Consider the following 26,331-nt stretch of genomic DNA (forward strand, 5'->3'; position numbering starts at 1 on the left):
CTAAGAAACTCTGTGCAATAAAAGCTCACGCTAAGAAATGTTGTAGTTCTTGAGGTAAGAAACAAGGAAAGCGTTAACAAAAGCATTATATGATCGAATAAGACAGAGGAATCTGTAAACAGGTAACTCCCTCTGAAACAGAAATTTGGAGAAATGTCCAAAAATAATAATTATGAACATTAATGAAAATAAATTTAAATCTACTTTCTCCTTTAAGTTGCCTGAAAATTTATGTTTATATGCTAGTTTTGTGTCAACTATTCTATTTTATGTAGTGATTAACTCTTTACTCTCATCTGCAAGTGAATCATATCCAACCAGTAAAGTCAAACACAACAGTAAACCAATTAAAACTATTTTTATAACCAATAAAACTGTTCATAAATTTGAGCAGAATCTCTGCTTACAGATTGCCATACTTATATGAAAAGTTACTAAAAAGCAAAACAAAATCTAAAGACTAATTTTAACGTTCAAAATCAAAGATCAAAACTTGACTTTCTTCAAATCTTCACTTTATAGGCTCAGTTCGTATATTCATCATAGACTCAAGAAAGGAACTCTTATTATCTTCGATTGGATACCTAAGCTATATAGCAAACTGCACAAAAAATGTCATTATTCCAAAATGAATCTCTTTCTTTATTCACATTATTTCATGGTAGTTTTCCTTCCTCTTCAACAATAAATGGGCAATTTGCTAACCTAGTGACTTTGATATCTGACTCAACATTGGCTAAGTATGACCATTTAGGAGCTGCATACGTTTTATTTGGCACTCTTACTTTTGTTGATCTTTTGACTACAGACTGTTCACTTTTGCTGCCATTAAAGTCTTGTTCTGCCTGCTCCAGATCTACTCTATCTTTTCTTTTTTTTGGACTTCCTTGAACACTCTTTTTCTTCCTCTCACAAGTTCAGGCAATTTATCTCCTTGATGTACTTTCTCATCTTCAAATCAGCTTACGAGTACTGCTACATCTTCATCTTCATTTGCCATTTGGTTTCTGCGTGGAACAGCTAAATTCTTTCCACTGGAAACCGATTTCCTCTGGAGGTTTCTGAAAATCAATTTTTTCTCCTTGATTTTAGGTTTCTTGATTTTTATTTTCTTTTTGTTCTTCTTGTTCTCTATCTTGGTAAACTTGATTCTGATCTTGATGTATATATTCACCATGCCCTTGTGGATTCGCACAGCGATCTTGAGCTTGATGCTGTGACTCGGTGTTTGTTGTCACCATTTCTTCAACTGCTGTCTTCACTCCCATCACGTGAGAAGTGTGGATCCACTGTGACAAGCCTCCACATTTCTCAGCAGTGTTCACCACAAGGATTATTTATGTTGACACTTCCACCTTGGCTCTAGGAAAAACGTATGAATAAGCTCCTTCACCATTGCCCAGTTAACAGGCTAGAGGTTGTGGCATAGTTCTTGTGTTGCCAAAATGACGCTATGACAATGAGCGAGTACAGCATCAGCAAGGCATTTGCAGTAATCTATCACAATGTCATCCATTATTGACACAGGTGCAGCTGATGGAATGCAAGGGATTCTCATGGCTCTCCCCATCAACTCTTCTTGCGGGGAAAGTCCCATATTTTTATTCAGTGTGCTTCTGAAGCTTATCAGTATGAGTGGAAGAGCGTCTAGCCATTTCAGTGATGTTGCTTACTTAGACTTCAGTGTACCATTGTCTTGTTTTACAATTCCAGATGCTTCTTGTCTGTAGCTACAATGGAATGTCTGCTCCATTTGAAAAGCTGTGCACAATAGCTTCATTACTTCACTCTTACAATGTGTACAGTTATCGGATTCTGAAGAAGTTGGCAAACCGAATCTAGGGATCAACTCACTCATTAGTAATTTGGCTACTGGTTGGATAGCCTTCAAGCCACCTCAAAAATAAACACACAATCACTGAAATGATTGTAACAGATTCAGAGTACAAGAGCAAAGCTACCTCTCTAGTATCCCTTTGCCCAATGTAATCAGATGGTTTCCAGTTCTATGGACAACACACTTGACATCCAAAATCTCCTTAGGTTGGAGTACTGTTCCAGTGGTACATCTTGTTTTGGTGTATAATCCAGTCAATACAATCATGATCACAATCATCTTCATCATCAACTTTGTTTGCAATTGGCAAAAGCATCAGATTCAAGGTATTGCATCGCCTGACTGAAATGTCAGCCAATACAATTGTCTGCACATATTTAGTTAGCGGTTTGTCTGATGCTGAGTATGAGTCAGCAAAATCTCAACAGAATGAGGTATTAACACAATAAATCTATAACCCATCACAATCCCTTGTTCAATTGCTAGACTAACCTTTTTTTACCAATTTTAAACAACCAGGGTGTGCGGCAGCTACTGGATCCAATGTGGCAGAGAAGTAGTTGACCGGGCTATTCACTGGTTATAGCGCTGGTGGTGCCCGGTGCAAGAATCTTTTTTGCCCACCCCCCACCTCTAATTGACCACCTTCTCCATAGATTCCCTCACTACCACCCTCCTACAGTGCCCCTCTTCTATCCATTGCTGTTCTTTCACATGCATTTAGTTTGTTTTATAGCGCTACCAATACCAGTGTAGGGTGTCAGAGCACTTTACAACATACACAGATTACATTGAGACATAGAATCAGACGTGTACATCAGTGTATACAAAATGTTACATACAACTATGAGGATTACAAGGTGTAGGAATCACATGCCATCCATACCAGTAGGTAGTATACTCTGAAAGTGTTTGGTCTGGAGAACTACACACCCCGGGCTTAAAACATACCTCAGTGGTTGGGGTTGGCCTCATATTTCTACCCATTGGGGTAATGAAAGACTGAGGAAAACATAACATTCTAATCAATGCCATGTATTTTGCTTGCAGCTCTTTGATGATAGTTCATAGGCCGCTGTGACATATTAGGATTGTAACTTGTGAAATGCAAGTAACAAGGATCTCTGTGACAAAAGCAGTAACCCACTGAGCTATCTCTATTAACTAAAGTTTTGTGATCTTCATAGTACATGTTATTTGCAGCAAGCAAATTAACCTTCTGCGCTACTTTATGATGAGTCAAAACTGCCAGAAGATAAAACTCAATCTCCAGCAGGTACATTCATTACCAGAGTTTTCTTGACATTTTTATTGTTGCTTGAAAACTGCTGTACACAGCAGGTGCTTTTAAACCCATGAGTTATTTCTCAACTTAGCACCCCCACCTAGTTCAGCACCAGGTCTGGCTGCACCAGTCACACCACCCAAAAGCTGGCCTGGATTCACTTCTCTATGTTTTTGAGTAAGTACTGACAATGCACACCATTTTCTTTCATTGCAAAACATGTTAAAGTATTTCTCATAATTTGGCCTTTCTAGAGAGGTAGTTTTTCGTTGAGCTTTAGGACGGCCCTCATAAGTTCACCATAAAATGGCAAAATTGCTGTAATCCTCAGTAAAGGCTTTCCAACCAGGAAAACATTTTGAAACCACTGTCTACAGTTGCCAACCATTCCCTACAACATCCTCTCTTCTCTCTGTGTAGTTCAAGGAATCGTTCTCAAAAATTGCAGAAATGCATTCTTTAGACATTTTTTTTGCCCCTTTTTAGGTCTTGCGTAGACCGCGCATGCGCTGCCTTCTCGAGAGATTTTGTTTACTGTTATTCGGGTTGGTATTGTTTGTAAAGCATATTAAGTAGGCTTGTGGGCAGTTGTGGCAGGCCAATGAAAGAAATTGCAAGGGATAATATCCAAGGTGCAAATGCCACAATGCAATAAATAAACGAGAAAAACAAACTTAGTATTGATGTAAATATATTTAAAACTAATACTGAACTTTGAAAAAGTGCCCTATAAAACTCAAGCCAAGCTTTTGTTACTCAAAATGCCTCTTTTGAATTATTCTTTAACAGGCTTCAAAAGCAATGAGTCTCCCAGGCCACCCAATGACTCCTTAGAGGCTTCTTTCTCCGGGTGATGATGGTGGCTGAGAAGAACTGGCATCTCTACTTCTGAACTACCACGTCCGACGTGACTTAAAGCTGCCTCCCTACTGAAATCTGGCTCCCACTGATACGAGGTAAGCCCCTTTTTAACCTATTATTTTCCTAAATCACTATTGTCTATGTATCTTTTCTTTTTTATGATGCACTGTCTATTTTTTTTGGTTTTTTTATTACTGAACATTTAAGTTTTTGCTTTCAGAAAGAAAGATTCTAACAACATCATACTTTTTTACTACAAAGGATATGCTGATATGATGATAAAAGAAGATAAATATTTCTCTTCAACCAAGATATAATGCTACAGATCCAACCCAAATGTTGGCCACAGGTCAAAACGTCCACCTCTACTGAACGTAGAGAGTGTTAGTGAAACTCTACCCAATTGGAATTCTAAAAAGGGTTTATTAACAAAAGAAAAATGTATCTCGTTGAATCTCAGAAACCGGCGACAAGGGGATCCTGTTAGACCTGGTACCATTGGTGTGAGTCTCCCTTCCATTTGTTACTGATTGCCTCCTCTGTTTTTGATCTGTTTGCTGGTTTAGATGCTTTGGGCACTGTGCCACTGCTATTCAGTGCCACAGTGCAAGTGCTCCGTATGTTAAATTGATGGATTGATTAGTGACTCCATGATTGGCTTATTTAATTTACTTGTCAGACCTTAGTATAGTGCACCATGTTTGCCCAGGGCCTGTGAATCAAATGCTGCTGGTGGGCTTGCAGCACTGATGGTGCCACCCACAGAAGCAGCCTGTAAAGTGTGTCTCAGGCCTGCTATTGTAGAGCCTGTGTGCAGTCCAGTACTGCCATGTCGACTGGGTAAGTGCACCCACTTACCAGTCCCTAAACCTTCCCTTTTCTACATATCAGACACCTATAAGGTAGGCCCAAGGGCAGGGTGCATTGTATGTAAAAGGTAGGACATGCCCTGATGTGTGTGGCATGGCCTGATAGTGAATTACAGCCATTTTCATTTTTCACTATTGCAAGGCTACCTGTCCCCATAGGCCAGAATGGGCAGTTTGATTAAAACACCTTATAATCCTAACTGACCCAGGGAACATTGTAGAAATTTGAGTTTAGTGTGCCTGAGCTCAGAATGATAAAATACATCTTTTAGTGAAGTTGGTTTTAACATTCTGTGTTTGAAAATACCACTTTTAGAAAGTAGGTATTTTCTTACCTAACCATCCAGCCTACCTCTGCTAGCTTGTGTATTGTGTCTGGTTTGTGAGTGACAGGGGCTGGGGAGACTCCAGGAGACAGGGTGAGTCAGCACAGGGCTGAATAGACCTATCTGCATGTAGAGTGGTGGGAGGAGTAGCACCTGGGTCCGAATAGGGCTGTGCCTGCCTTCCAAAATGCTGGCTCCACCTCCTGTGGTGTGTCTGAGGACCCTGGCCCACACTGACAAAGGAAGAAGGTGTACACTGGCAGAATGCACCCAGAACTGGTTTGAACTAGGTACCAGACCCTCTGCCTTCAGAGGACAAAGGATTTTGCAGTATAAATATTGGGGCCCACACCCCAGGACTTTAGATCACTTCTGGAACAACAAAATGAACCTTTGCCAAGGAGAGGAACCAAGGAAGCTGCAGGAGTTTGGACTGCCCGCCTGCCAGTGTGCTGTGTTGCTGGGTCGCATGCAGTGGTGTCTTCATTGCCAAGTAAAGGAGAAGGAACTTTTAAAGAACTTTCATCATCTTGCAGAATATTTCTCCAAGGGCTTGATCTTGTGCTTGCCTCCTGCTGAAGTCTCAGGGACAAAAGACTTCACCACCAGCTCCCCTCTGAATTTCCTTGCTGGGAAATCTGTCTGCAGAAGCCTGCGTGTCGATGGGAGCTGGAAGCGCGACTCAACGAGAAGCGTGTCGCAGTTCGCAGCTGTTGCCGTCACATCGCCTGAGAAGCGTGTCGCCGCCGCAGAGGTCACCGCCGCATCACCAGAGAAGCGTACCTTCGTCGCAGCTGTTTACCGACGCATCACCCGAGAAGCGTGTCGCCACCCTGAGGGTCGCCGTCACATCACCGGAGAAGCGTGTCGCAGGGCCTGTCGCGGCTCCAAAGTTACAGAGTTCACCACATGGCCGCCAGGTGTGCACGCATCACCTTCACGTCATCGTATCGCATCAAGGGCGCCATCTTATCGCATCGCACCGGATTATCGCATCGCATCGAGGCGCCATCTTGCTGCATCGTAACCGGAACGCAGTACGAGAATCAATGCATCACCTCCTCTCCGGTAAGGAACAAGACGCATCCCCTACTCTGTGCAAGCCTTGAGGAGCCACACATCGCCTCCCCCGAAGCAGGGAACCGACGCATCACCCTACCTGCGAACCTTTTTTTTGTTTTGCGTTACGCATCCAGGTACTTTTGTGAGAAACGTGTCGCATTTATCATCAACTTGAACTAAGTTACTTCTACCATCTTTAAGTCTATTTTGAGTACAGTATTGTGGATTTTTGTCGTTTGTGGTCTTGTGTTAAGTCTATATAAAGAATACTCATTTTTATAAAACCTGTTTCCATCTGTAGTGTTTTCACCGTATTACTGTATGTGTTCACAAATGCTTACCACACTGCTTCTAAAAGAAGCCTGTATGCTCATGCCAAGCTACCAAGGGGGTGAGCAGGGGTTATCCAGGAGTGTAATCCCCTTTCTCTGACTTAGAAACAAGGGTCCCTATTTGGTCAAAGGTACCTACCTCTGCCAACTAGAGACCCCCAGTTCTAACAGATTCCATAAGCACCCCAAATGAGCATAAGGTGCACAAGCAGAGACAAGACACATATCCATAGGGTTTTGTGTATCGGGCTCCAATGGAGGTCGTGTTATGAAGGTGAAACAAAGGAGTTACACAGAGGCAGGATTCTGAAGTGATGAGAAACTAAACCGACAACTATTCAACAAATACAGGAAAGTACGCTCTTGTCACTGATCAAGCTAACCAGAAGTTTCTCACTTCAAAATCTAAGCATGAGAATGAGGCTCTACATGTCATAGACTGGAACAACTTGAAGGCCTGGTGAGCAAGAGCAGAAATGAGGTTGCAGCAGTTACAGTTAGGATAGGGCAACATTTTAAAACCTCTCCAAAGCACATTTTTGCCCTACACTATTCAAAACAACAAATCAGATGTCACATCTGGTTATTCGGGAATCCATTCACATTACAAGCTCTTGTCATCTTCCATTCTCCGTCCTGAGAACTTTTTCTACATCACACCACTTTTGAGTTCAAACAGCAGTCAGCTAGCTTTAATTACATTTGAGTGGTAAGATGCCCTTCACGTCATAGCAGTTCTATGCTTTGCTGTTAGCAAGCCCATAACTGAAGCTGACTTTTTTGTAAGAAGACAGGGCAAGTGTAGACGTGAAAATGACACGATGGTTGACTTCCATGAATCCGACAATTTACTATTTCACTTCTACCCATAGAGAAATCACATGTACACATCCCTGACACGTGTAATTAATTCCACCTCCTAATAAAGTATTTTATTAGACTGTAGTGGGTGGGGGGATAGAAGTCTCAGCTAAAACAATCTAGCATTTGCTATGAATATGTTACCGTGAGCTTACCATTGGTAGGTTGGTAGTCAGCAAGGCCTCCCCTACACAAAAGTGCATGTGATACAAAGCAGAGGCACTAAAACAGCATTATTGTTAAGAAATAAACACTAGTGCTCTGGCTAAGATACTAACATAACTTCCTATAAGAGGCCAGCAGTGGTTTCATTTTTTGCACTGAAGCTAAGCATCCTCACAGGAATAGTTCTGAGGAAAATGTTTTCCTTCAAAAACAAAGCTATGGTCACAAATGGCCTGGTTTTAAAAGTTGCCGATAAATACATGTACAGATTGCTATGACTGTAGCTTCTTCTTCACTGCTGCACCAAATGTTCGCTAACATCCAGTGAATGCTCCTTGGACTCCGAAGCACGGCGTCAAGGGTGGGGAGCGTGGGGTGTTTGTGCCATTTCTAACAAATCATTGGTCAAAAGGGGCTTTTTTCACTTCAAGCATCTACATATTGTGTATCTTGTGATATGTCTTTTAAATGTATTTTGTAGGGTCTGCTCCAAATGTGAGTTTGACTTTTAGGCACCTTGCACTGTTTGAGCGCAGCTGACATATAAACCTGGCAAACCAAAAGCCCTTTCTTTGTGTGAGGGCCTATTTAGTAGGCCAGACTCTGAAAAGATACAAAACGCCAGCTAACCTAGCCCAAAAAGAAAAATAGAAAACGTCCAAGTGAAACACGCCCAAACTTTTATTTTCTTACATGCCCCATCTCCCTTTTATGACAACTAAATGGAAACTAACACCTTGGCCCTTACCATTTTGTTATTTGGGGATGCCACTAAAATGTTGTTTCCTTTTCCTTTTGTGTCTTCCAGTTTTATGTGCTTGAATTAAAGGTGAAGGTCTTAGAATAATGTTTTATAGTCTAATCTAGTTGTTTTATATAGACTACAGAGAATGTGGGAGTATAAAAATCGTATTTGATATGTTGGCAGTATTTCATTTTGTCAATGATTGGTGAAATGGCTGACTTATAGGAATCTTGACCAATATTTATTATCATATTTTTCCATAGAAGCAGAATGGGGAACACCCTTTGATGCATCGGGCCCCTTTGCTCACTGGTTCGGATTGATAGCAGGTGAACTGCCAAACATCCAATGCAACCTGTGGTGTGATGTGTACCTGTGAAAAGTGTGTTGTCACCATGTACTCGGGACAGTGGTGAAAGCATGATACAAGACTTTCCATATACCAAAGCAGCATAACAACAAAATATCATAGCTGCAAAGTGCCCCATTGTTATGTCTTACACATTAAGCTAATCTTTCCTTTTTTAATTTAATTTTTTTATAGCAAACTGAACTTTACCATTGGTGTTTTAGAGCCCATGCTTTTTAATGCTAACAGCAAAGTCCCAGAATAGAATGTGATGTTGGAAAAAAAGTGAGGACTAAATTATAGTTTGACTCTTGGCGTTGGAATACTTGATAGCTATGAATCTGCGTGTGACAACAGTAGCACCACTTTCATGTATTCAGACAAAGAGTGCAGAAAAGCAGTAGCAAGCATGCAGAAATCTGTTTCGGAATGTCAGACTACAAATTAATCTGTTGTCATTCACATTTGTAAATGTTCTATAAGTTACAATTCTGTTGGTGGGGTTGACCACACTTACAAGGTTGTAAAAGGTAATAAGGAGTAGGTGAGTGGCACCATCCCTCCCTACCCCCAGCTGTGATCAGGATTTTGTTTATTAAACAGCATTTGAATTTAACACGTTCTTCCCTTCTAAATCCACTAATAGTCCCATAAACCCGACAGTTTCCCAAGGGAGTGAGTGTGAGATGTAATGAGATATGAGTGAGGACATGTAAGAGAGTCTTTGAGTGAGAGTACAATACACAGACTGTTATGCTTAGCACAGTCTAACATAAGTCCATTGGACATGCTGCCAGTGGGAACACACCACATCATCTGCAATATGTCTCCTTTAAATTGAATGTATACATTTTAAAAATCACTGCAAAAATAGCAAAATGTTTTATAAACATTGTTAAAACTCAGTTTAAATTATTTCTTTTTTGGTGGTTACGCAGCTAAATAAACATCAATAAGTTCTGATATCAAAATGTTTGAACAACACCACTGAAAACCACTCAAAATAGTGAAAACAGGAAACCTGATTATGGTAAATGTAGTGCATGGTTCTATTTGCTTTAGTTTACGCACTGGTATTGAAGTGTTGGCTATGTTGGTGCAGTCAGCTGCTGTTTATCTCTGGGCATATGTTTCTGGATCATTGTTCATCCATCGAACTGAGATAAACACTTGTTTGAGAGTGCTGGAAATGCTGCTCAAAGTCTTTAAAGGTTAAGTACCACTGTTGGAGCACAGGTGCAGCCATAGGGGCTTGTCAACCACAGTAACTGAGCTATGCCAAAGGCACAACGCTGTTGCACATTCTGATCGTCTATTTTTTTTACCTGGTGGCTGACTCTAGTGCCTAGAAGACCATTCCTTGGGTATTAGTCACGTTTTACAAATCTCTATTACATTACACATGGTAAATGCAGTGCACATTGTCACTTTTCCACTCGTGGACCTTGATTGATTGAAGCTTTGGCTAGAATCCGTAGTAATGCCAGTTCACACTTCACATGTAGGCATAGGTCTGATATGGATGATTGCCAGACACCTATAAAATATCTCAACAAATTTTGCAGGGTCTTGAGAATAACTCTTTGCTCCCTTGTGAAGACCTGGGTTTTTCACATAGGTGTTGAAGTTAACCTCCTGTATTTTAAATGGAATGTCTTCGCTGTGGCTCCCTTGCCATGATTGATAATAAAACCTAATTTCGCCAGCAATTGATTCCTTACATGACTCATCCTTCTTGAATAATTCCAAGCTGTTTTTCACCATTTAACTTTTTGGGACATATTCTGAATTCTTATTTGCAGAAAATATTATGGTAGAGACTCCTAGTCACATGTTCCTTACCTTAGAATTATCCTGAGGCATAAAACTGGATCCGGATATTCTTGAGCAGTACCCCCCTGCGTGCCGGTAGGTGGCATCCTTCGTCACCTCATCAGTATCATCCACAATGAAAGTGAAGTACGCGGTGCCTGTATAGGTGCCACCCCAGTCCACTCACATCTGATCTTTTCTTTCCTCGCTACTCAGCGCAGATCTGGAAGGGCTTGTTTATTATTGTTTTTTTTCTCCATTGCGTGGAGTCTAAGGGGCGGGGCCATGGGGATGACAGGCATGATGGGGAGTGGTAGGTGCACTGTTGTCCGTGCGCATGTGAGTGTGGCCAGCCGTCTCAGGACCGCCAAACTGACATGCAGACTGAAGCTGTTTCCAACCCTAGCTGTGTTGTCGGTTTGGAGACAGTAGGCACAGATTCCCAGTCTCTCTGGGAGCGCAAATCCAGGCCGCACAGGCCAATCCTCTTCAACACATTCCCTAACTTTACATCTCAACCTGACCCGGATCAAATTTTGGTGCATCACTGGCTGTCGGAGGCTATTGATTCTACTCTTCCTCTCTCTGCCAAACCCCAACTTAGAGCGCACCCCCCTGCCCCGTGGTTTACCGACTTTCTCAAGCTTGATAAAAAACATTGCAAAGTCTTGGAGAGACAGTGGAGAAAGCACTATGCACCAGAGGCTAAGGCTGCCTATTTGGCGGCATTGAAAAAATACCATGTTCTATGCAGATCTGCACGTGCTTTCTTTTATACGGACAAGATTATGAATGCCCAAAACTGTCAGAAAACTTTATTCAAAGTTGTGAAAGAACTTTCTGCATCTAGCACATTTCTGCCATCTCCCTCGCTCTCCCTACATCAATGCAATGAACTTGCGTTGTTCTTTCACAGTAAAGTAGAGTCTTGCCACCTTCAGCTAGACTCCGACTCTTCCCTTCAAGACAACTTTATCTTCCTAACACTCCTTCTTCTGCTCAGGTCAATACTTTCTCTCAGGCCTCCTCATTTGTTGAGTCTCGTCAGATTAAGGCCTGGCTCCCCCTGGACTTGACCTCTCTTCATTGTTTGTTGGGGACAATCATGTCTGCTCTCCACTTGACCCTCTCCCCCCATCCAAGCTCAGACTTTTGGACGAGTCAGCCTTTGGCCTGATTCTTACTCTCCTCAATTCCTCCTTAAGTTTAGGTCAGGTGCCCCGGAATTGGAAGCACGCTCTGGTACTCCCTCTGCTGAAAAAGACCGACCTTGACCCCCTCTGTTGGTCAAATTACCATCCTATATCTCTTCTTTTAACATTTTCCAAAGTTTTGGAAAGACACATTAATTCCCAACTCTCCTCACATGTGTCTTTGCACAAGTTATTTCATCCGTCACAGTTGGGTTTTCGTTCTGGGCATAGTACCGAATTGTCTCTGCTTGTTACGGAATATCTTAGGCAGCACCTTGATTGCGGTGGTATGGCAGCGCTCATCTTATTGGGCTTGAGCGTGGCCTTTGGCATGGTCTCACACTCCATCTTGGTGAATCGTCTTTATGCCTCAGGTATTGTAGGAATGTCCTTGCAGTGGCTGATTTCTTTTTTAAAGGATCGCGCATTCCAAGCCTTCTCACATACCACTAAATCAAATTCAGTAGCTCTAACATCAGGAGTACCGCAGGGCTCGATTTTGAGTCTTCTGCTTTTTAATCTTTACGTTCGCCCTTTGGCAGACATTGCAGAAAAGTCTGGGTGGACCATTTTCTATTACGCAGATCATTTTCTCTCTTTCATCTGCTCAGCATCAGGACTCTTCCTTGCTCCAGCTCAGACTGCGTAATATCTCTCTATGGATGTCCAGTAATGCTTTAAAGCTGAATGGCTCTAAAACTGAGGTCCTCATTCTGGGATACAATCCTGATCTCTGGGGAGCAAACCATTGGCCTGGCTCTCTGGGGCCTCTACGTGCTCTGGTTCTGAAGGTTAAGAACTTGAGTTTTATCATTGATAATAATCTTTCTCTCAGAGCCCAAGTGTCTGGAGATACCGCAACTTGCTTTGCAGTTCTCTACTGGCTAAAAAAAATCCTTTGGTTAATTCCTCCCACATCTCAAAGAACCGTATTGCAGGCATTGGTGATCTTCAGACTTGACTATGGCAATATAATGTACTTGGGCGCAGACAAGGCCACCGTTCGCCGTTTACAGCTCATTCAAAACACGGCCGCTCGCCTGCTTTTTCGGTTGCCTCGACAAGTCTCTATCTTTCCTCTGCTCCATCAACTTCATTGGTTTAAGGTAAACAAATGCAGCGAGTTCACAGCTCTATGTTATGTTTTGAGCTAAGCACGGCTTGGCTCCCTCGTACATACAAAGCCTGATCAAATCTTACCTACCTACCTGTCAGTTGAGATCGTCCAGCCTCTTTCTTTTTTCTGTTCCCAGACTGCGGCTGACCCGCATGAAAGGCCGCTCGTTCTCCTATCTTGGACCTAAACTGTGGAATTCCCTTCCTTTGGAACTTTGGACCTGTCGGTCTCTTTTAGCCTTTCGTAAAAAGAGAAAAACCTTTCTTTATAACCAAGTTTAATCCCTCTGCTTCAGCTATCTGCAATCTCGCTTGCCCTGTTTAGCGCCGGGAAACCCTGTTGGGTAGCTGTGCGCGTTATAAATCTTTTAAATAAATAAATAAATCCTGTTGCTGCTCTCATGGATGAGAGCAGCGTTAAGATTGGACACAGGGCAGTCTGGGAGCCTGTGCCTACAGTGGCGCCAGAAATGTGGCAATCCGCCGGGGCATATTCAGGTAATTTTGTTGTTGTTGTTTTGTGTTTTTGTCTCTTCCCTTCCGCCGCCCGCCACTTTGTCCCAACACTAATCACGACTGCAGCCAGTCACTTTGTGACTGATCTTTTTTCAATGTTTTCTCTAACATTTTTTTGAGAAAACTTTCTCCTGGTCTGTAAGGCACCCTGTGGTGCCTGTCTCAGGCAGATGTCGGTGACAGATCCTCAGTTCATCTGTTTGCGGTGCTTGGAGTTGGACTACATCTCCAAGGCCTGCGGACACTGGCTTGGTCTATCCTCCTTCCGTGTCAATGGAGGAGAGAGCCTCCTTTACAATGGTAGTGCGCATGGCAGCAGTCAAGAAGAAAGTCTTGATGGAGGTGCTTTAGCTTTGAATTTCCCCGTCCAAACCTCAACTCCCTTTCAATTAAACCCTTACGGATGACCATTACGGGGCCTGGAGAAAAGCTCTGCACAAGGGCTTCCGTGCACAGGACAATTGCCCACCTCCTAGGGACACCAGTTTCCTCACCCATGACCCCACCGGGAGAGTTTTGTAGTCCAAGCCCCCACCTCCTGAAAACAATCCAGGTGTGCTCCCTACCACTCCACTTGATAGGGAATCCAAAAGGCTGGACACCTTAGGCAAGAGGATGTTCTATTCCGCCACCCTAGCACTGCGGTAGGTGAACACCAAGTGCCTTTTGGGCCACTGAACCCATACTGTGTGTGACTCGGTTGCACAAGTGCTGCCCATGGCTTTGGAGGAGGCCCGAGCCATAGTCTCCCAAGCTATTGCTGACAGGCAAGACGCAGCAAAGTTCACCATAAGATGTGGAATGGACACAACTGACTCACTAAGCAGAGTGATTGCATCGTCAGTGGCACTTAAATGCCATGACTGGTTGAGAACCACTGGCTTTTCAGGGGATGTTCAATCTTCCCTCATGGATATGCCCCTTGATGGCCCTCACCTCTCTGGTGAAAAAGCAAACTGTGCTACAGCGCTTTAAAGACAACAGGGCTATCGCCAGATCTTTGGGCTTATCCATGGCTCCCCGCCAACCCTAGTCTGCCTTTCGCCCCTTCCGTGGCTACGGTAGAGGCTAACAACCATGTCCTTTCCCACCCAGCTACCACGGTCAGCAGACTTCCCAGCCTTTTTGTGCATGCGGTTCCCACAAACCTCGTGGGAACACCAGCCAGAGGTCGGGCCAGTCCACTGCCTCCCCATTAGCTGCCACCCCCTAGCTCCTTTAGTTTGCCCTCATGCAAGCAAGGTCACCCAGTGGGAGGCAAGGTCGCCCAGTGGGAGGCAGGATTCACCATCTCCTGCCTCACTGGCAGTCCATAAGATCGGACAGGTGAGTCCTTCAAATTGTCCAAAGGTGCTATGCCATCCCCTTAATGGAGCTCCCATCACCCATGCCACCTTCTTATTACCAGCTGACGGAGGGCCATCTTGGTTTGCTCCATCTGGAAGTACTGGCTCTTTTGGCCAAAGGAGCCATCAAGAGGGTGCCGGCATCAGAAGTAGGTCGTGATTGCTATTCCTGCGACTTTCTGTTGCCCAAAAAAGGAGGCCTCCATACTAGTCTAGACCTACGCCTTCTCAACTTCTTCCTGAGGAACGAGAAATTCAGGATGCTTATGTTAGTACAGGTCCTGTCTGCACTCAACACAGGAGACTGAATGGTAGCACTGGACTTCCAGGACGCCCATTTCCACATTCCGTTCCTAGCTACCCACAGGTGTTTACTTGCAGTTCACGGTGGGCCACAAGCATTATCAGTTCGCTATGCTCCACTTTGGCCTTACCAGTGCCCCTCAGGTGTTCAGCAAGGTGATGTCATTGGTTGCAGCACATCTGCAGAGGTCAGAGGTTCCAGTTTTCCCCTCCCTCGACGATTGGCTATTGAAGGCAGGCTCACCCCAGGCAGTCGTCTCCCACCTCTAGACTACAGCAGACCTCCTGTACTCGCTGGGGTTCATTATCAATGTGCTGTAGTCACACCTGCCTCCTTCACAGGCACTCCCATTCATCAAAGCTGTTCTGGACACTGCAGTTTCAGGTCTATCCTCCCGAATGGCGAGTCCAGGATCTTCAGGCTATGATGCAGATGTTTCTGTCTCTAGCCTGGATTTCAGTGAGACTGAGTCTGAGGCTCTTGTGCCTTGTGGCCTTCTGCATCCTGCTTGTGACATTGGCATATGCCTCCGTTGGCATTTGCAGGTTCTGCAGTTGGTCTTGAAGCCCCAATGTGCAGAGCATCAGGGAAATCTCTTCTACATAGCCCAGAGCTCGGAGGCAACTCCAAAAGATCTGCAGTGGTGACTGACAAACTGCGATTGGGTCAGGGGCAGACCCCTCTCCCTTCCTCTCCCAAAGATGACTGTAGTGACAGATGCGTTACTCATGGATTGGGGCGGCCTTCTGGGAGAGGTCTAGATCAGAGGGCACTGGTCATTAGTGGAATCCTCGCTCGTCATCAACCTGCTGGAGCTGCAGGCGATGCGACTGGCTTTGAAAGCCTTTCTTCCTTTGATTAAGGGTAGGCTAGTTCAGCTGTTCACGTACAACACCACCACCGTGTGGTACTGCAAAAAAACAGGGTGGAGTGGGGTTCTGTATCCAGTGTCAAGAGTTCCTGCGTCTCTGGTCATGGCTGGAATGCCAGGGCATTTTCCTGGCTGTCTATCTGAAATCCAGAGCAGTGTAACTCAGATTTCTTTGCTTAGTGTATCACAAATGGCGCCTCCATCAGGAGGTGGTGCAAGATATCTTCCGAGATTGGGGAGAACCTTGGTTGGATCTATTCTCCACCACTGAGAATGTGCAATGTCAACAGTTCTGCACACTGGAGTTTCCAAGGCGACTCTTGCTCTGAGATGGTTTTCATCTCAAGTGGAGCTCAAGTCTCCTGTACGCCTTTCTGCCGATACTACTCCTTTCCAGAGTTCTTAAGAAGTTCAGGAACAATCAGGCCTAAGTTATTATTGTGGCTCTGGATTGGGCATGGGGAGTGTCTGGTATCCTGAGCTGTTGAGCATGACCATTGGTTCTCCAATCAGGCTGCTTCTTCAAGAGGACCCTCTATTGCAGCCACAGGGGAGGGTTCTTCACCCAAACCTGCAAACCCTTTGCCTTCATGCATAGAGATTGAGCAACTGCAGTTGACAGCCTTCGACCTTCCTCCGGACGTCTGTGACATTATTCTGGCAGCCAGGCATTCCTCCAACAAGCCAGTATGCGCCTGCCGTTGGGACAAGTTTGTAACAAGGTGTACATCTAAGAACATTGACCCTCTTTCTTCACCCTTATCACAAGTTTTATTGTTTTTTTCTTTTTCTGGCCCAGAAGGGCTCTGCTCTGGGCACTGTTAAAGGTTATTTCTTGGCTTTCTTGCGGTTGCCGGACCAACCTTCCTTGTTCAAGTCATCTGCTGTGACTTGATTTCTTAAGGGACTCCTGCATCTGCTTCTCACAAGACCATTCATCATGTCCCAATGGTACCGCAATCTGATCTTAACCTTCCTCATGTACACCCCCATTGAGCCACTGTACAATTACCCACTTCGGTTATTTACCATCAAAACTGCTTTTCTGGAGGCCATAATTTCGACCAGGAGGATCGGCGATCTGCAGACACTCTCTGTGTGTCCCAACTACACCACTTTCTACCTATACAAACTGGTTCTGAGAACGCAGGCCTCTTTCCTTCAGAAGGTGGTAACACCCTTCCAGGTACATCAAAATATCATCATGTCTTCTTACTTTGCTCCACCTCTTGATTTTAAAGAAGAGAAGAGACTCCATTATGTGGACCAAAAATGAGCGTTGTTGTTCTACATTGATCGAACCAGAGTTCAGGATGCACAACCAACTCTTTGTTGGATATGTTGGGGCAAAGAAAGTCTTGGCTGTGCAGAAACAGACCATCTCGTGATGGATTGTGCTGTGTATAAATTTCTGCTAGGCATTGACCAAGAAACAAACCCCTGAAGGCTTGCACACTCCTTCCACCAGAGCCAAGGCTGCGACCACTGCTTTTGCTCGCGGAGTCTCAGTTCTGGACATCTGTCAGGCAACGATGTGGGCGTCTTGACAAAAGAACTACTGCCTGTATGGTCAGGTCTGTCATGATGGGCACTTTGCCCGTTTGGTCATGCCGGACTTTTTGGTCTAATTTGTTTGCAGACCCACCTCTGGTAAGCTGTTGCTTGGGTATCTATTCTAAGGTAAGGAATCCACGGCTAAAAGTCTCTATCAGATGAGCAAGTTATTTACCTTTGGTAATGCCTTATCTGGTAGAGACTCTGTCTAGCTGCAGATTACTTACCTGCCCTCCCATCCTACCCGCTCAATGAACTGATTTCTGCATAGGGCCATCCTCTTGAGCCTCGTATTAATGCACACCAGTGCATCAGCATTCTTTTTGCCTCTGCACTTTTGGCATGGAAAAGTCTCAAAAAGAAACTGATGTCCGCGCGCTGGGGTGGCGCCTATATAGGCAGCATGCATGTCACTTCCGGTGCGGGCGCCGATGCTGAGCCGATCGACACCACAAACAAGTGCGCAAGGTACTGCTGAAGAATTTCTGGATGTAGTCTGATGCCTGTGGATTATTCTAAAGTGAGGAATCAGTGGCTGGAAAGATAAGGCGCTACAGACGGAATGTAACTTGTTATTTAAATCTACGGCCCATGTAGCAAAAAGTGTGGTTTTTCTGTAAATGGTATTTCCCCTGTGAATAGAGGTCACTTTGGTCAGATACAACAGCACCACTGTATCCTTTTTTCCCAACCCTGTCAGAGAATAACAAAGACACCCGCTGCGTTTTATATGACATTTTTAGGTCGAGCCTAGCGCAGTGCGCATGCGCTGCTCTGCGAGATTTTATGTAAAGGCTTCAAAAATCGCTTGTGTATTTGTTTTTGTCACAGGCTATTGGCCTTTGCGTGCGTGTTTCTAAGAAAGACAGCACGCAATTGGGCAAAGGCGGGTGCATGTCCCGCCTTTGTTCTGCCCACGACCTAATGCTTGCGGTTACCCGTACGGTCGGCATCTGTTTTGAATTATCGTGCCCAGATGCGTGCGAGATAATTCAAAACAGATGGCTCGCTGTGGCGCGCGCACCACTTGCGTGATTGTTATAAACATCAAAAGTTTGGCGGGATATTTACCGAAGAGCTGTATGAAAACCGTCAACGCAAACTAGTTTCCTGCATTTTTTAAGTAGAAACGGCATTCCAGGCGAAGCTGTGATGACATGTGGGTGTAGTTCGGATACGCCCGAGTGCAACGTGCTGTGGTCGTAACAGAGAAACGTCTCGTCCGTGATCTGTTCTTGTCTTTAGTGTAGTGACTGCACGCTTCTATTTTTGACTGTTTCAGATGCAGGGAAGTCAGGAGAAACTTCCTTTGGTTAGTTAATCTTTTTTAGTTTTATTGTATAGTTAATTAGAAGTCCTTGAAGCTGGCTGGAAACTTAATTATGCCACGTTAAGTGCATTTATAAAGAGTAGCGAGTGGGACTTGTATACATACATCTGGAATCCAAGATGGCCGTTCTTTCAGTGGTAGCTAATAGCGTTGCTGCTCGTCTGCAGTGTTTCAGTTCCTTTGCTGGGTTTTGTACAGATAGCAGGCACTTGGGTTATACTTCACACAGTAACAGTCAAGTAAGAGCCTGCGTGTCAGTGGTGACATTAGTTGCATTGCATCATGTTTTAGGTGTGCTGAAAAGTGTTATAGATGGAAGTGTTTTGTAAGGTTATGCCGAAATTACATGGGTGATGTGCTGCATTGGTTCTCCCTGTCATGGGTGTAACTTTATGAGGCAAAGAATATCGGGTACAACTGCTTAACAGCACAACCAGTGTAACAGAATTTATTTCGTATATCGGTTAACTCTCACCAGTAACACATTTGTTGAAAAGCACACCTAATGTGACCTTTTTTCAGTTAAGCTTGTCACTTGAAGAACTTTTTTCTGGTTTAAAAAAGAAACCCTACATAACAGACGCGATCTGTTGTTTATTTAACCTAAGTGGACTGCGACCCAAGGACGTAGTGATTTTAAACCTTGGGGTATTTAGATGGCATAGATATAACCTATCCCTACAGCAACATTTCTCGATTGGAGATAAACAGGACTCCGTCGTCAGCGCCAACACTCCTTTTGGTGTCCTATGGTGTTAATCGATGGTTTGCGGCAGTGCAGTAAAACAGAGAGCCTTTTCCTTGCACCTCTGCGGTTAAACAATTGTACGTTAATAATATTGCCTTTGTGTTGTTTTTTGCTTCATGTATCTCAAAGAGCGGAGTGAAGCCAGGCAGCTGCTCCAGGTCTCCGTCATTATCTAACTAACAATGCCTTACTCTGCCATAGTGCACCCTGTCCTTCCCCCCCCCCCCCCCCCCTCCCCCCCCCCCCCTCTCATTCTACATATGTGGCGCTGGCCTCTCTCTCTCTCTGATTCCAGGGTGTGTAAATAACCTGGAGGTTCCGTGTTTTGTGTAGCATTCCTAAAGGTCCTGCCTCTCAATATTATTTTCTCTCCAATGCAAACTAAAACGATAATTTAGCTTGTGGTATTAGTTTTTTTATTTACCAATCTGAAAACCTTAGCCCCTCCCCCCCCCAAAAAAATATGGCGCACACTTGTTTTCGTAGGCTTGCATGTGTAATGGAACATATACATAACTACAAAATGACAGACCCGGGTTACCACACTTAAAAAAAAAAAAACACGTGTTCGCTATACGTGGTGTGCTTTCACGTCCTCTTAGAATGCTTTCGTTTTGAATCTGCAGTGCTGGCACATTCCCTTCAGCTTAGATAAAGCACAATGTCCCTGTGCTCCAGCCTGCAACAATCTGATGCACCGCAAACCGGAAATCTTACTCTCTAAAATAATAGCCTTTTGGACTTGAAGTGAAGCGAACTTTCCATCACTCGCTTGGGTGTCACATTCCTGTTTCCTTTTATTAATCAATTACCTGCCAGCACGTAGTGCACCCTCTGTGACTTACTTTTTGTACTGTTCCAAAACATGTTTGACAGTATGACCGAGACGTGTAAAGTAATTTCTGGACTGTCAATCCTATGAACTGCAAAGTTTCTGACTCCTAAAATGGATTTATTAACTCATGCCGAAGGCTTTGTCTTTCATAGACAGTGCCCCCCCCTACTTCCCACTCATCTGCAGTTTTCCCAAAAGACAAACCCCTCTTGTGTTTGTAGCCGGTCAAGCCAGCCTGCCACGCTAGCCAGCCTAGCCTTCCAGCCCAGCTGTTGACCTCAGCAACTCGGCAAAGCAACTCAGCACCAATTTACTCTTGCTGTCCTGCTATCTCTCCTACTAATAGCGATCCAGCAGCCAACAAGCCCAGCGCACTGTGGTGACCAATCACAGCAGCCATTAGCCTGTTAGTCTTAAGCCGGTGCTACGGAGAGCTTCCCCAGACAGGAGTTCAGCATAGCCTTCCAGTTGTATAGCTCTTCAATTCCTGGCTGCACAACACCAAGGAAAATGTGCTGCATGGCTAAACACTTATAAGGTCCCAAAGGCGAGACCTATTGGCTATGCCAATGCTTGTTCCTCTTGTCATCTGTTTTCAACCTTTTTAATTTTTTCTACACCTCTGTCTATCTAGACGCTTACTGACCCTAACAGTAGGCAAGTGTATAGGTTGTTGGATAGATGCAATGTTGACCTGAATGTAAGCTCTCAATACAGTAGAGTGCACCATATTTCAGAGTTTGATTTTAGTGATCACTTGCTTTGTAATGACCTGTTGATCTGGACTGAGACTTTAATCGCGTTATCACTATGTTTATGGATAGGCACCCCAAGGATTATCCTGACTAGGACACTGTGAGAGGTATTGGATCACTAAGACCTTGTAGATATCTGGTGGAAGACTAATTTTTCTCTTTCGATTTGTCTCCACCTTACTCTGATAGTAATCTTGTGTACTTTTTTATAACTGGTGCAATAGGTTGTTCGAATAGTGAATGTGGTGGCAGGGCACTGAGTCACCATTCTCCCGTTGAATATGGTATCAGTGGGAAGGCAGGAGGTCTTATATTCGTACCTCGAAATAGAGAACTGGGGCACAACAGGATGAAGAATTCAAATTGGAGATATTCACAAAGTAGCTGAATTACACTATTACCAACTCAGGTAGGACCTTATGTCAAGCAGTGAAGTGGGAGGCCCTGAAAGTGGTACCTAATCGTTTTTGCATAGGCAAGATGTGGGCTCACAGGGACCCTCTGGAACAAGATTTGTTGGAGGGGGAGGTCACCCTGACCCATCGTTCAATGATCTTGATAGGAATTGTTCATTAGCATAGATGTACATCCAGTTGGATATGTTTGATCATGAGACTTCTAGACAGCTGTTTCACAGGAGGGAGGGACAACACTGGTAACATATTACTTTGGCTGCTAAGGAGAGGAATTTTGGATATATTGTTTATAGACACTTGCTGGAGGTAGAACTGAATGGACCAAGTAGGACATTAATTATGCATTTACAGACTATCTGATGTATCTGTAGGGACAAAAATATGTGGTTTGTTATGAGAATATAGGTGGTTATCTCACTGGGTTTGGCATCGCTGGCATATCTGTGGTACAGTGCAAACTGTTGGAGGGGCCTCTCACTAGGGATCAATTGCTGATTTGTCAGTAAGATGAAAACTGGTGAGACACCATACACAGATGGGTTATCGATTAAGTTCCACCAACGCATACCAGAGCTACTTGTGGAAATATTGGTGTAGGCTTGTGATAAAGCAATAAAGTTTTTTTTTCCAGATTGGATGAGAAGCACTGATAGTAGTAATTCAAAAGCCAAAAAGCGATTTGTGCGGATGTTATATTATATACCTTTCTCCATAATGAATGTGGGTACAATGATACCCAGTAAATCAATAGCCAGTCATCTGCTGCAGATAATCCACACATTACTATATACTAACCAGTTCGTTTTTATGATGCCTAGGTGCATGATTATCAATTGATGTCAAATGATAAATATTCAGCAGAAATGTGTGAATTGCGAGAGAGGATGATTATGCTGTTAAAGCCTTTCGATTATCAAAAAGCAGACTATGCAGTACATTCAGAGATTCTGTTGAGAGCGTAGGTTCAACATTTGCTCCAAGTTTGTAAACAGGAATAACCATTGACCAAACTGTACCACATGCTAGGTTTAAAACTGTTGCAATTATTTCAAAGGTGTTGACTCAGGACATATGCATACACTACAGTTGTACCTTGTCTCTAATGTTGTTGGCCTAGGTGATAGAGCAGAGGGCAGCAACTTTGAGGAAATAAATAAGAGATTGGGGCATAAAGATGAGAGAAGTTGTGCATGTTGTCTCAGTCTTCAGGTATGATACTTTGCTATTTGTACACAACTCAAAGAGATTCATTCTTCAACTGCTTTGCAGAATAAGGGATGATGTTTATTTGTCAATTTTAAATACTAATTGGCAGAAGTCATATCTTTGTATGCTTAGACATTTAGCACCTCTTAGTGACTCTGAGCTTCCAATGTTGGAATTGGCCTGTGATCCAGAGAACTTAATATATTGTCATACATGTTGCACAGACCTTTACGGACATGATAGTTTTAAATATGATGCATGATTGTATTACTTTGTTTAATACCTTATCTTTGTTAGTCATGGGGTGGGCGAATCTTACAAAAAAAGTTGTGATCCAAATGTGTTTTATATGATCTGCAGATAACCAAATGTGTTGTCCTAGGAACTATATATAAGGAGCTGAACAGTCTACCCATGGGGTTAGTGTGGGCAAACCCCAGACCCGTAGATAAATTGGAGGCCCTGAAGCTAAATTATAACCAATAGGATCTAAACCTCCCTGATACTGAAGTGCTGCATTGGGTGTCATACCTGGCACATTGAATTGATGTTGAGCCAAATACCGGAAAATAATTATTAACTGGAGCCGGGAATTCATTGACTTTGAAGATCGAATGTGCCTCACTGAATGCTGGAGGGTTAAGTGTTTGTGTATAGTGAGCATCATTGTCAGTGTATGGGACAGTTACTCAAAAACGGTTGTGAGGAAATACATATCTCATCTGAGAGCTCCACTGTGAGGACTTCCATTATCTCTGTGTTGGTAATGGAGGCGTGGTAACTAAATGGGTACAGGGAGGTAGTGTGGAGTTGGGATGTTTATTGAGAATAAAGAATTCACATCTTTCAAGAGGGCATGTGTAAGATTTGATGTGCAAAGGAGTCAACTTTTGGTTCTCATCAGATTGGCAGAATCATCTAATTTGACATGGATTTATTTCCTAATGCCGCCTATGCTCTCTATGATTTTGGTTGAAGTGTTATCAAAGATTTGGTGAGGAAATGGATTAATGTTGTAAAGCATGCAAAGAGCAGAAAGAAAACTGTTGCTGTGTCATTTGAGTACTATGCGAGATATTGAACCACTAAACGACATTAACTGGACTAAAACAATTGCACATGTTTAGGCTGTATGGGAAAATGCCAGATTTAAACATACCTAGTTTAATGTACTTGATCACTAGCATTCTACATACAATTTACCCTATAGGCACAGGTGTATGCCCTAGATGTGGGGAATGTACAGCTGACTTTGTTCACTTGATGAGATCTTGTCAAGTAATGGTTGCCTTTTGGGAACGGTTAATGAATCAGCTTAACAATGGGGTCTACAAACCGTTCAAACAGATTACTTGCATGTCTTACCCAGAAAAAATGTACTCCATTGTACCTACTGCTTTATAGGCATTTGATTGCCATTCATTGGCCTAACCCCATAGGCTCACAAATGGATTTGTGACCTAAACTCATGGCGTTTAGGAGCGCATGTTGCTGAAGAGCTGCAAATGTGACCAATGATAATGTGTTAAGTTGCGTGAAGACCTCCAATGTTGATGGGACTTTTCTTCTTCAAAAATCAATAGCTGGAACGGACCGTATTTCTTTATTATTAACGGCGATATTACAAGTTTTAACTCGGTCTACGTCGAATCCTAACTTCTTCATTATTAACATCAATATACAAGTTCTAACTCCGTTTATGTTGAAAAATAATCATGTAGTTCAAACTGATTCTTTAAACTCGATGTAAACAACAAAAGCCACTAATGTAGCCACTCAATCATGTTCTAAACAATCTATACCCAAAGCAGACAAACGGGTCCCTTCTGGTTGAAAAGAGCACATACATTTCTGCACACATATTTAATAACTGCCTTGGGAGGAACATGGACTTTGAGAAATTAAGCACAGCGAGATATTTAAAAGTCAAGGTTAAGATGCCGAACTAACCTCTGCTATAAATAAAAAGAAGCCAAAAGTAGCAGATTAGAATTTAGACTTCAGTACAGAGGTTGCTGGCTCGAAGAGATCTAAAACATTTCCAAAGAAGAAGCAGAAAAATAAAAATAAGAGGAGGAAAAAATGAACTTGTTATTTTTCGATCTAACAGACCTATTCTTTGGACTGTGTTGTAGCAAATGGGAATTAAACAACTCCTACTTTCAGAGATAACCAGCTTCCACAATGCAACAATGATTCGTGTCCGTTATGGACAATTGAAGGAATGCAGTGCTGCCTTTGAAATACCAGTAAAGGTGCGGCATGGCTGTGTACTTTCCTCCCTGTTGTTTATCTAATTTGTGAATAATGTTGCTGCTTACACGAGCAATTTCAATTTTGATGTTCCAAAATTGCTTGAGGATAAAGTGCAAATTTTACCATACATTGATGATGCTGCTTTAATGTCTATAACCGAGTCTTCAGTGCATAAGCTGGTTTATACATTTGCTAAATTATATTGTGCAGAGAAACTGACTATTAACGTGACGAATACAATAGTTATGCTTATGAAATCTGCTTTGCTCCTTTGAAGATTTTTTTCTGTAAATCGCTACCACTAGAGAAAGTGAGCTCTTTTAATTTTCCTGGTATTAATTTCTAACAAAATCTTAACTGCCTCTTACACATCAAGAGAGCTGTTGTCATTCATAAGCAGTCCTCTAATGTGGTTTTAAGGTTTCCTAATGAAATTTACTGCTAACTTCGGAGTTTTTAATCTTACAGGTTTATAGATACAAAGAGGTTCTGGCAGCACAGTATGGTGTTGAGATCTGGGGTTTACACTAACATAAATGCACTACAAGTAGTAGAAAATAAGTTTTTATGCTCTGTGTTAAAATTGGGACCCAGTGCTCCATTATTGCCTCTTTATTTTGAGCAGGGTATTAAATCAATCAGTGATATTGTTGCCTTTACCAAATATTTTACTGGATTCAAAAAAATAGCAAGCACTATGTAATTTGCTCTGTTATGCTACGTATATCTGTGGAGCATGCAACTCACCCGAGAGGGTATCCTGGTGCTGACAGTAGGAACTGCCTAGTCTAAAGCCTGGGCCGAGGTGAGATGAAGACTCATCTCTTCAGTTTCTTGTGTAATTCAAGAACTGTAGAGGCCTCTCAAATATGCAAAGGCAGGCCATTCCTGGCTTTTGGAGCAAGGCACGATCGCCAGATATGGTTTGTGTATTTGGGAGATATAGTGCGAGTAGGAGTCCGGCTGAGCAGAGGTGTCTGTTAGGTTTGTATAACTTAAAGTGATTGTTGAGGTAGTTGGGGCTGATATTGTGCACGGCTTTGGATATTGGCATGAGGAGCTTGGAGTGTCCGTTTGTGGATGGGGAGCCGTGATGTGGGTGAGTGGGGGGGGGTAGTCTGAGTGTGAGTCTGGAAGCTAATTTCTCTATAGTCTGGAGTCCTCTGGTCAGTGGTGCATTGATTCCTACATAGAATACATTGCCATAGGTCAGCTTGCTGGTGATGAGGGCTTGGGTGGCTGTTCTGTGAGTGTTTAAGGGAAAACCACTTGAAAATCGTTTGTGCATCTTGAGTGTGGGGAAGTAGGAGATAGAGACTGCATTCACTTGGCTTGTCATAGCGAGCTGGTTGACGAATATTATTCAGAGGTTCTTCGCATG

General features: G+C 43.3%; 1 protein-coding gene across 3 annotated transcripts in view; it reads left to right on the forward strand.

The window, feature by feature from the left end:
• The window catches only part of SLC35B3 (solute carrier family 35 member B3), a 320,376-nt gene that overhangs the window by 29,815 nt on the left and 264,230 nt on the right, over nt 1–26,331 (forward strand). For 2 of the 3 annotated variants that reach the window (XM_085607241.1, XM_085607243.1), the window contains one exon: nt 3,912–4,078. The gene's annotated coding sequence lies outside the window, so the exon portion shown is untranslated. Of the gene's footprint in view, nt 1–3,911; nt 4,079–8,606; nt 8,673–26,331 lie in introns of all 3 variants that reach the window. The other variant, XM_085607242.1, reaches the window with a different exon arrangement.

Source organism: Triturus cristatus, chromosome 5_2 (assembly GCF_964204655.1).
Source record: "Triturus cristatus chromosome 5_2, aTriCri1.1, whole genome shotgun sequence".
Lineage (NCBI taxonomy): Eukaryota > Metazoa > Chordata > Amphibia > Caudata > Salamandridae > Triturus > Triturus cristatus.